The sequence below is a fragment of the Eriocheir sinensis genome, chromosome 34 (assembly GCF_024679095.1).
Source record: "Eriocheir sinensis breed Jianghai 21 chromosome 34, ASM2467909v1, whole genome shotgun sequence".
Taxonomy (NCBI): domain Eukaryota; kingdom Metazoa; phylum Arthropoda; class Malacostraca; order Decapoda; family Varunidae; genus Eriocheir; species Eriocheir sinensis.
Window position 1 is genome coordinate 345,057 of NC_066542.1, and position 11,517 is coordinate 356,573.

The 11,517-nt window shown below is 45.0% G+C and overlaps 1 long non-coding RNA gene across 2 annotated transcripts; it reads right to left on the reverse strand.

The window, feature by feature from the left end:
• Positions 1–3,432: 3,432 nt before the first annotated feature.
• LOC127006874 (uncharacterized) lies at positions 3,433–7,700 on the reverse strand. 2 transcript variants are annotated; one of them, XR_007759795.1, is made up of 4 exons: positions 6,903–7,647; positions 5,598–5,807; positions 5,022–5,364; positions 3,433–4,856 (listed from the first exon to the last, which is right to left on the reverse strand). It is a non-coding gene; the product is annotated as an uncharacterized LOC127006874 (long non-coding RNA). The 2 variants fall into 2 exon arrangements; XR_007759794.1 differs by having other exon boundaries at positions 5,022–5,807; positions 6,903–7,700.
• Positions 7,701–11,517: the final 3,817 nt, after the last annotated feature.

Below are 11,517 nucleotides of genomic sequence, written 5' to 3' on the forward strand. Positions count from 1 at the left end.
CAGTTGTCAGCACCTTTGGGGCAGGGAGGGAGGGAGAGGAGGGAGTGTTGCCCCTCACAAGACAGGCTGACAGTTGTCAGCACCTTTGGGGCAGGGAGGGAGGGAGGGAGGGAGGAGTGTTGCCCCTCACAAGACAGGCTGACAGTTGTCAGCACCTTTGGGCAGGGAGGGAGGGAGGGAGGAGTGTTGCCTCACAAGTCAGGCTGACAGTTGTCAGCACCTTTGGGGCAGGGAGGGAGGGAGGGAGGGAGTGTTGCCCCCCACAAGACAGGCTGACAGTTGTCAGCACCTTTGGGGCAGGGAGGGAGGGAGAGAGGGAGGGAGTGATGCCCCCCACAAGACAGGCTGACAGTTGTCAGCACCTTTGGGGCAGGGAGGGAGGGAGGGAGTGTTGCCCCCCACAAGACAGGCTGACAGTTGTCAGCACCTTTGGGGCAGGGAGGGATGGAGGGAGTGATTGGAGCCCCCCAAAAGACAGGCTGACATCTGTCAGCACCTTTGGGGCAGGGAGGGAGGGAGGGAGTGTTGCCCCTCACAAGACAGGCTGACAGTTGTCAGCACCTTTGGGGCAGGGAGGGAGGGAGGGAGGGAGGGAGTGTTGCCCCTCACAAGACAGGCTGACAGTTGTCATCACCTTTGGGGCAGGCAGGGAGGGAGGGAGGGAGTGTTGCCCCCCACAAGACTGGCTGACAGTTGTCAGCACCTTTGGGGCAGGGAGGGAGGGAGGGGGGAGTGCCGCTCTGAGGGCCAGCCGTCGGGGCGGGTGGCTGGCTGACACAGTCCTCTGCAACATGTACGCTGTCATGAGTCACCAGGCTTTGCCCCGGAGGCCACACACAGACAGCCACACTACTGTAAAAACAAACAATACCACATGATAAAGAAAGTCCTCCTCAGGACAATGGTTTGTCTTCACAGCAGCTTAGTAACTCTGTGAAAAATTGTCATGGAATAAAGAGCGGCCTCAACCTTCATAGCCCGGCTTTGACTTCAGCTTCCATTACTTCCTCTATTTTTAGTGAGTCTGAGTGTTTTGAGACAGCCATGATCTGCAGCCCTTCTACTGTTCAGTGATGCGGAGAGCAAGCATGTGTGTGTGCCACGAAGCATGGAAGCAACACTTGTAGTGTGGAGAGTCTGTTTCCCCAGTGTGTGGGGGAGGCTGCCTCAGGCCCTGGCCAATCAGCGGCAAGCTTACAACAGTAGCCGAGGAGACAGCTGGTGCTACAAGTATGTAGCACCAGACAGCGGACCAGGTGGAGAGGTGGAGCTAGAACCCTTACTGGGGCAGGGTGGAGCACACTAACACCAGACAGAGGAACAGGTGGAGAGGTGGAGCTAGAACCCTTACTGGGGCAGGGTGGAGCACACTAACACCAGACAGCGGACCAGGTGGAGAGGTGGAGCTAGAACCCTTACTGGGGCAGGGTGGAGCACACTAACACCAGACAGAGGATCAGGTGGAGAGGTGGAGCTAGAACCCTTACTGGGGCAGGGTGGAGCACACTAACACTAGACAGAGGACCAGGTGGAGAGGTGGAGCAAGAACCTTTGCCGGGCAGGGTGGAGCACACTAACACCAGACAGAGGACCAGGTGGAGAGGTGGAGCTAGAACCTTTGCCGGGCAGGGTGGAGGGAATACCAGAGTTGTGTATTTCAGTATGAATACTTCAACTTCCGACGAATACAAAAACAAATTCGAACACACTGAAATGATTTTAATTCCAATACAAATACGAATCCTTCTTGAAAGCATTTGTAACGGTCCAAATGTGCACTCTTCTCGTATCATCACAATCATCACCGTTGTTTTCGTTCATCATCATCACCATCATTTCCTCATTGTAACGGTCCAAATGTGTAACGAGTGAGTGGGTGTGGAATGCAAGTGAGTGAGTGATTATATAATTACAACAAACAAGCAAGTGAGCGGATGTGTGGACGGGTGCACGAGAGTGTGTGATAAGTAGAGATTGTTGGCGTGAATGAGGGTGTGAATGGATGAAAGACTGTTCTGAAATCCCTCATCTCCAGTCTCGAACCCTAGAGTGATTATTAGTTAGCTAGCGATAGATTATCTAGTTGTAATGCCGAGGTCAGGGAGTACACCGGGGAAGTTGAGTGCGCAAATAAGAGCAAGTCACGTGAAGAAGGGGGAGTAGCTTAGCAAGAAGACCAGGCGCCGGATGCTCAAAGGTGGTGGTAACTTATCCCCGGAGACGGTTGTAAGTCACGGGTCGCGTCGCAAGTTTGTTCCCCGCTAGGATCCTCCTCCGCAGCGATGCACAGCGCGGTCGCCGCGGCGTGCTAAGGGTCAGCCCTATGGTTCACGAGTGAGGCGGTAGAGGGCGGGCAGCTCACCAGCTGAAGTGGATGCAACCAATGGAAATCAGTGAAACAAAAAAGACAGCCAATCAGGATCAAGGAAGGTGATTGCAAAAAAACGGCGCCAGAGACGAAAACTACCGCGAGTCAGTATTTCCTCAAGTCCGTACAGCCAAGCTAAGATGGGGAAGACTAGTGAGTATTGGCCGGAGAGGAGGTTGCCGTGCAGGAAATAACGACGGTCAAGATTTTAGAACTGGGGCAGTTGTCAGGCGCGGCAGAGAGGTGTGGGTTAGAGGTGAACAACGCATGCTATGTGTGTGGGTACGAGAGGAAGTTAGAGGCTCAGGAATGCATAATACGTGCATTGAGGAGTGAGATGAGGGAGCTAAGGAAGAGGTTTGACAGTGCTCAGGAGAGGCAAGTCCTGGGGGCCGGCCTGGCAAGGGCGATGGACAAGGGCGCGGCCGGTGTGCGCCCGGTTGCCTGATGGGGGAAGAAAGGTGACATTCATGTATGGGTGAAGGGGGGTGACGATATGATTGAGCACATGCTACTTGATTGATGTATATAAGAGTTAATAGGGGTTTATGGTAACAGTTGTGACCGAATGGAATAGGATGTTGGAGAGGGATGTAAAAAGGTTAAATGCATGCAATATTATTTCAGCTGAGGTAATTTTCAAAGCAGGCAATTGTTGTCATTCAGTAGATCATGTCATCCTTCATCATCAGAAATCATTTTCAAGACTCAATTCTGACCTGTCACATTGCGTAGATTTTAATTGTCATTCTTAGTCAGTTGAGATCATCTTGAAGCCAACAATTCTTGTTTCATAGTTCAATTCTTGTCATTCTTTCTCTTTTTGTTCCTCAGGTATATTTTGCAAATTGATATCATATTTATTTCCATTTATTTAATTTTGGGAGCAGGCATTAAGGCCAGGTTACCTTATATTTAGTTCAATTAGGTCAGATCAGGTTAGGTTAGATTTAATTTGATTAGGGTAGTTAGTTTTAATTGTGTTCAATGAATGTGTAATATGCTTCAGTTATATAATGTGTACTCGCCATTGCCAATGGAGCTTGGGAATAATAACACATGACTTAGTCATTCACTTTTTTTTTTTATTGGATTAACCCGCAGCTTGGGTAGATATTACAGCTTGATGTAGCACGTAACAGCTAATACAGCACAACAAATAAGTAATTACTGAGAAATCATATATACAGGAAGGTAGTTGGTGTGGAAGAGAAATGGCTACTAACTCTGCCCTGTGCACAGGGAGTGTTAAGTGGTGCCACAAAGAGATGCTCAGGGCTGAGAAATGTAAATCAAGTAGTGGTGCATTACAGGTGCCCAGTTTGTGAAAGAGGGGACAGGAAACAGAGGAAATAGGTAATTGGAACTATGTGGCAAAGCAGAAGGGAGGAAAGGACCTGCAGAAGCCACTGCCTCAACAGACATTTTGAAATGGTTTGACTATAGTAAGTCTGTTGGTCAACAGAAAAATATTCTTAATGTCGTGCCTGGCATGGGCACTCCTTAATAATGTTGGTTAATTATACCTCAAAGTAGAATTAATTGTTGATCACTTAAACCAGAGAGTAAAATTAGTAGTTTATTTACCAAGTCTTATAAGGCACCGTTATCGCACACAGGGTTATCATCTGCCAAATAATATGGGTAGCGTGACTTTAAGAATATTACTTAAGGTAAATATATTTGTTTAAAGATTCTGATGATGAATTAAGGGTCAAGGGACAGGATTCAGCCATACAAGACTAAATTGTCGCTCATAACACTTAGAACTCAGTCTAATTATAAACTAACATGTAAACACAAGAAACAAGTAGCACCAACACACAAACAAAACCTATCAAGTGTTCCCACTAACATGTGGTAAAAAACCTGCTCATTCAGTCTAACACCACTCATCAACTTAATTAAGCCTTGACTACAACTACTGAGTGTTTGCACTCCACCGTGGTTACCCCTGATAATGACACACACACCATTTGTCCTTTTCCCTCTTTCCTCCTCCCGCACACAACCCCCAGGGCATGCTGGCTTGGGTCCCGACAGCAGTCAGCCAGCCTACCATCAGACAGACTTACTTCGACACCTCTGTATGGGGCGATACCTCGTATAAGAGTCCTTAAATATAATATTATAGCCTAGGTATATTGAACACTTCTATGTATGTGAGGCCGGTTATGCTATACGAACCAACAAGTTGGAGAGGATGACATGGAGCCAAGAGTGCAGAATGCTGAGTTACATGGGGCATGTGAGATGGACAAGTAGGGTATCAAACTAGGTGATAAGAATGAGTGGTGTGGAGGTGGTGCCCCTCTTGATCAAAGACGCTGAAGTTAGGGTTGACTGAAGATCTGCTGGGCAGCATGTTGGTAACCCTCCGCCACTTGTCAATGGTTGAAAACTCTCAGCGTCTTGCGGTGGGAGTCGAGTCCTCTGGATCACCACGTACACACGCTGACCACTCGGCCACCGGTGCACCATATGCAATCTGCAGGTGTAAGCTGATATTAATTAGATATTAATAATAATCGCCATATAAATTATGATCAAGAATGCCGAACATGTGGCCATTATGATTTCTTGTTTTGTTCTTATGCACATTCACATTTGAAAGTAATCTATTACTAACTGCAAGGTCTACATATATGCATACCTATACTCAGGAAAAGAAGTTTCTAATAAATTCCTGCCTGACAACTTGACCAGGAATCAGTCTGTTGTTTCTCACAGGCTGAACTGTTACTTCTTCTGCAGCGATCCACTCAGTAGTTGTGCAGGAGCATACAAGAAGTCGCAATCTTCATAGTCTTCTTGGGGTCATACTGCAAACTTCCTCCTGACTTATGTAGGCACCTGCACCTTGACTTGAGGATCCCAAAGGTCCGTTCGACAACGCATCTTGTCCTGCGATGACTTGTTGTAGCGCTCCTCCCCAGGTGTTGTCGGGCGTGCAACTGGGGTCACCAGGAATGGCTCCAGAGGATACGCAGTGTCTCCTGTGAAGTTGAAAATTCATTAATGCATTATTTATCATTATGAAATGCATGAAAACTATCTTAAAAATTCTATTAATATCTATTGCTGTGGTTGACATCTTTATCTCATGACTGGCCTTTTCACAGAGTACCCGAGTTACTTTATCAATGGCCCTTGATTGGTCATTTCCAACACCGTTTCCAATAACACCTTGAAAGCTGCCACTCGCAAAAAACCTTAGTGTAGCCAGAACCTGGGTGTGTGTTGAGAGTGCATGTGCCCTCCTGGTTCTCCTTTCCAGGTGGGGGTGCAACTCATCACAGAGCCTGATGATTTCCTGACGGGGAAATCTATACACCTGCAACAGGTGTTCATCACTGACATGTAGTGGGTCGAGTGGGTCCCGATATCTCCTTTCCCTGCACAGTCTGCGATTGAAAATGTATGCCGCAACAAGCTCCATCTGTGAAACACAGAAATAACTACATTACTAGAGAGGACTAGAACATACGGTAATTATTTAAGACACATAATTGTAACCTAATTAAATGGCCCTTAAAAGGTAAAGAAATATCAATGTTGCTGTTATCTAAAATAAACATTACTAGAGAGGACTAGAACATACAGTAATTATTTAAGACACATAATTGTAAGCTAATTAAATGGCCCTTAAAAGGTAAAGAAATATCAATGTTGCTGTTATCTAAAATAAACATTACTAGAGAGGACTAGAACATACAGTAATTATTTAAGACACATAATTGTAACCTAATTAAATGGCCCTTAAAAGGTAAAGAAATATCAATGTTACGGTAAGCTAATTAAATGGCCCTTAAAAGGAAAAGAAATATCAATGATGCTGTTATCTAAAAATAAAATGAGGACGTAAAGCAAATAACAATAATAATAAAGAAAGAAACATGTTTAAAAAATATGAGTACAGCTCCCCGAGCCAAAGCCTTCTTGGCTACACCTAAATCTCCACAACTAATGCACAAACCATGCATGAGTGACATTTATGTGACCCCTGCCACGTTGAAATAAAGCTATACACATGTATGGAGGCTATTACAGCTTCATGGGATAAGAAATACTAATCCAAGCCACCTGAGCCAAAGCCGTATTGGCTACACCTAAATCTCCACAATTAATGCACAAACCATGCATGAGCGACCTTTATGTGACCCCTGACACGTTGAAATAAGGCTATACACATGTATGAAGGCTATTACAGGTGCATGGGATAAGAAATATTAATCCAAGCCACCCGAGCCAAAGCCTTATTGGCTACACCTAAATCTCCACAACTAATGCATACATCATGCGTGAAAGACGTTCCTGTGAACCTTGCCACGTTGAAATAAAGCTATACACATGTATGGAGGCTATAAGAGCTTCATGAGATTAAAAAATACTGATGTATGCCAACCAAGCCACCGCCTAAATCGCCTACACTTAAATCTCCACAACTAACCCACACATCATGCGTAAAAGGCGTTCCTGTGACTCTTGCCACCTTAATGTAAAGCTATACCTAAGTAGGAGTGCAAACACGTACCTTATATTGTGTATAGAGGTGGAGATGTGGATGAGGCGGAAACACTCCTTTAATGGCGACGGGTTAGGACGGAAACTGGTCGGATCTAGCCCCGCTCCTGAGCAGTCAGGCTGAGGGGCGACCTGACGTCACAAGATGGCGTCTAGGACGTTTTTTGAACATCGCACGGGGCAGCACTTGCAACCACAATGGCGGATTTAGGACCAAATGTTGAGATACGACCGTTTGAGCATCCGCCGCCAGATCCCGCCAACCCAGAATGCACCGCGGCCGTGACGTCATGGATTGGCGTGACGTCACGCGAAACTTCTCTATTCCACCCAAAACATTGACCGACTGGATGAACGCACCACACCCACACACCTCAACATGTTGTCTCCATGCCGGTTGCTCTGCCTTTGGTCGCACCCACAGAGGCAGGAATGGCAGCATAATATTTCCTCGGTAAGATACAATGATTTTTGTTGCGAAACATTACATAAGAGGCAAGAAAACTGGGCTAGAAAACGAGCGACACAAAAGAATGCGAACGATTGCCTAGTAATGATTTCAAGGAAATCATCAGTAATTCCTTTTCCATGGCTTTTACACGCAAGCAAATCAAATTGCTGGAATGAAGAGGCATTTGGGTGCTATCAGAGATGCTATGAGCACAAAGTTATTTTCCAAAACATGTGAAATAAGTGGTAGGACCAAGTCACCTTCAACCCTTTTCTCTCTCTCTCTCTCTCTCTCTCTCTCTCTCTCTCTCTCTCTCTCTCTCTCTCTCTCTCTCTCTCTCTCTCTCTCTCTCTCTCTCTCTCTCTCTCTCTCTCTCTCTCTCATTCTCATTTTCTCTCATTCTCATTTTCTCTCTCATTATCATTCTCATTATCTCTCTCTCATTCTCATGCTCTCTCATTCTCATTCTCATTATCATTCCCCCTCATTTTCATTCTCTCTCATTCTCATTATCATTCCCCCTCATTTTCATTCTCTCCCCTAACGTCGGCTGAGTCACAGGGCAGTCTATCTACATGTTCCGAGGGAGACAAGAAGGGGTGGTGGTGTTGGGATCTTTCTTTCGAATTATTTTAAGAAGATTAGGAGAAAAGCATCAGAAAGGTGGGATATTTTTGAATTAGTGCAAGTCATCTGTGAAATTGATAGAAGGAAATGCACCTTTATTGCATGTGGTGTATCGACCTCCAGATACAAGAGCAGAGGTCTTTATTGTTGAATTTCGCACATTTTTGGAGTGTGTGAATATGGTGAGTGCAAATGTGTTCATCTGTGGTGACTTTAATCTATGGATTGATGATCCTGAAAAATTTTCTGCCATGGCCTTCATTGAGATGATGGACAGTTTCAACCTGATTAATAAAGTGAACGAGATGACTTCTTTAGGGGGTCATGTGCTAGACTTGGTTTTCAGCGATATAGACGGTGATCTAGTGCAAGGGGTGTGTGTTGATGAAATATGTTGTATATCCCCGGTGCATAAATTGGTAGCCTTTGAAATTTCATACGTGAGGGAAGGAGTGCAGAGAAAAAGATTACGTTCAGATTGCGAAAAAAAATTAAACCAGAAATATTGATTAACTCTGTAATACAGGAAATTACTATTAAATATCGTGAAATCTGTGAACATGGCTCGGTGTTACGTGGAAATTGTGCTACCTGCCTGGTTAAGCTATATAATGGTTTAGCTAAAGATGAGTATAACAGCCTCTGTCCTCTGATTGAAAAGGAGATAGTGTTGAGAGGTCATGCACCTTGGTTTAATGCGGAAATGCTGTGGGCAAAAAGAGAGAAGAAGAAAAAAGAAAGACTGTGGCGTAGGCAAAATAAAGATGAGGCAAGAAGAGCATACCAGAAGGCAAGAAACAAAGAAAATCGGCTTGTGATAAAACGGAAAAGAGAATACTATCGGAATAAGGTTGTAGAGGCAGGGCCTAACATCAATAAATTATATAAGGTGCTTGACAGTTTGACTGGAAACAGAAAGGTTAACAAGCTTCCGGATGGTTTCGCAGATGAAGTGCTGGCAAATAAGTTTTTAGACTTTTTTGACAAGAAAATTGAGTTATCATGAACTTTAGAGGCGACCGCGGTTACCGTGGATCCGCTGTGGAAACTCCAGTCCCTGAAATAAAGTTAACAAGCTTTCAACAAGTGGATGTGGCTGTGGTGAAAACTATCATACACAAGGTGAAACTGACGTACTGTGATAACGATCCCTTGCCGATAAGTGACATCATTAAGAGTGAAAACTTTAGTGATTTCTTAAATATTATGACTGTGATGGTTAACACTAGTATCGAAAACAAGACTTTCCCTGAGAGTGAGAAAGCGGCGATCGTGAAACCTATCGGTAAAGGAAAACTGGACCCACAGTGTTTAAGTTCTTTTAGACCAGTATCCAACTTGACGTTTCTATCTAAGATACTTGAAAATGTGATCTTAAATCAGCTAATGGAACATTTGCTAGTGGAGCAAGCTTTACCGGATAATCAATCTGCATACAAGAGGCTTTACTCAACTGAAACAACTCTCTGTTCGGTGGTAAACAATTTGCTTGTGCTTATGGATGAAGGGAAGTGTGGTGTTCTGATTTTGTTAGACTTGAGTGCTGCGTTTGACACGGTGGAGCACAGTCTATTGCTTCAAGATTGTAAGAATATTGGAATTGAGGGTGGTGCGCTGGATTATCTGAGGAGTTACCTTGAGAACAGAACTTACTGTGTGCAAATAGGTAAATCGTTCTCTACTCATAAACTTTTGCAAAGGGCAGTCCCCCATGGAAGTATACTGGGTCCAATTTTATTCTGTGTTTATACTATCGGTCTTTAACATTTGCTAAGAAGGCATGAAGTTGACTTTAAACTGTATGCTGATGACATACTGTTCTATTTGTCGCTGAGTGATGTGGAAAACACTGAAGATAAGCTGAGCAGAATTATGGATGATGTTGGGAAATGGATGAATTCTAAGCAACTGAAGCTGAACGAGGATAAAACTGAATGCTTGATTGTCGGGAAGAACAAGGATCTCAGGAGGCTAGATATTTCCACTCTTCGGATAAAAGATGACACTATAACTGTAAAAAAGTCAGTCAAAGATTTAGGTGTGATACTTGACTGCACTCTGTCATTCAAAGAACAGATCAATCAGGTGGTGAGAATGGCAGGCTACCATCTGAGAAATATTGCATTTGTCAAGAAATACCTGGATAAGACTATAAAGATGCTTATATATAATCATGTAACTCGTAAGCTGGATTATTGTAACTCACTTTATTATGGCCTTCCTAAATATCTGCTGAAGAAACTACAACTTGTTATGAACAGAGCTGCATGGCTAATAAAGGGTCTGCCCCCTCGTGAGAGAATAACACCTGCACTTATAGACTTGCATTGGCTACCCATTAAGGCACGAATAGTCTACAAAATATGTGTCTTGACTTATCAAGCAACGCGACTTGGTAAACCTGGATATTTGAGAAATATACTACAGGATTATCATTTGGACACCACCATGTCAGTGAGACACAGTACAGAACGGTATAGACTCTATGAGCCCAGGGTCAGCCTGGAACTGGGTTTCAGAGCATTTGAGAAGAGTGCCCCGTGGCTCTATAATTAGTTACCGGGGGATGTTGAGAACAGCGACAGTCTGGCAATCTTCAAGAAAGAGCTGAAGACTCACTTATTCACTAAATCCTACGACTTAACAAACATGAGGATTGAGGACAACTTTTGGTGCTAATATTACTGTTCTAATGTTAGCGGCCCTGTGGAGCGCTGCTACGGCAGCGGACCGGGGCCTGAAACCTCATCAACGTGGTCGTGGACGTGGATTTAGACTTGTACTGTTGGAAAAGACTACAGTACTTATCCAGCAGTTCCTCAGACCGGGTCGTGGTGACATCGTCCGTACCTGTGTGGAGAACAAAAAGAGTCACTAGAAGCCTCAGCGGAGACCTCGTCCAGGGCAGCTATGATGTCGTCAACTCCAGCTTCATAATAACAATAGTTACGCCTACTGAAATGCCAGAATTTTTCTCTTTACTTTACTACTCCCACACGACCTCTGCGTGTAACGAGACACGAGAAATTAATCCAGACAAGGAAAGGTTTTGCTGGCGCCGGGGATCGAACCCGCGACCAGCGAGACAGGAGAGCCGCTCCTTAACCAGTTAGCCAAAAAGGTACCCCCCTGGCAGAGGGAGTTATGGGAAGCTCGCCCATCAAGTCGCCGCAGCACTACACGACTCCCTTTCCTATGTAGATTAATTTCTGTGTGTTGAGATTTCCCATTTTCTATGATCTTCGAAGAGCATGGGCCATCACTCTACCTGTTACCTACTCGGGGTGACACAACAGAACCACAGGAGAGGATGCCACCGCCTTGCCACTAGTGAAATGCCAGAATTTTCTCTTTACTACACTCCCACACGACCTTCGTGTAACGAAACACACGAGAAATTAATCCAAACAAGGAAAGGTTTTGCTAGCGCCGGGGATCGAACCCGCGACCAGCGTAACGGGAGAGCCACTCCTTAACCAGTCGGCCAAAGAGGTACCCCACTGGCATAGGGAGTTATGGGAGGTTCGCCCATCAGGCTTAGTCGCCG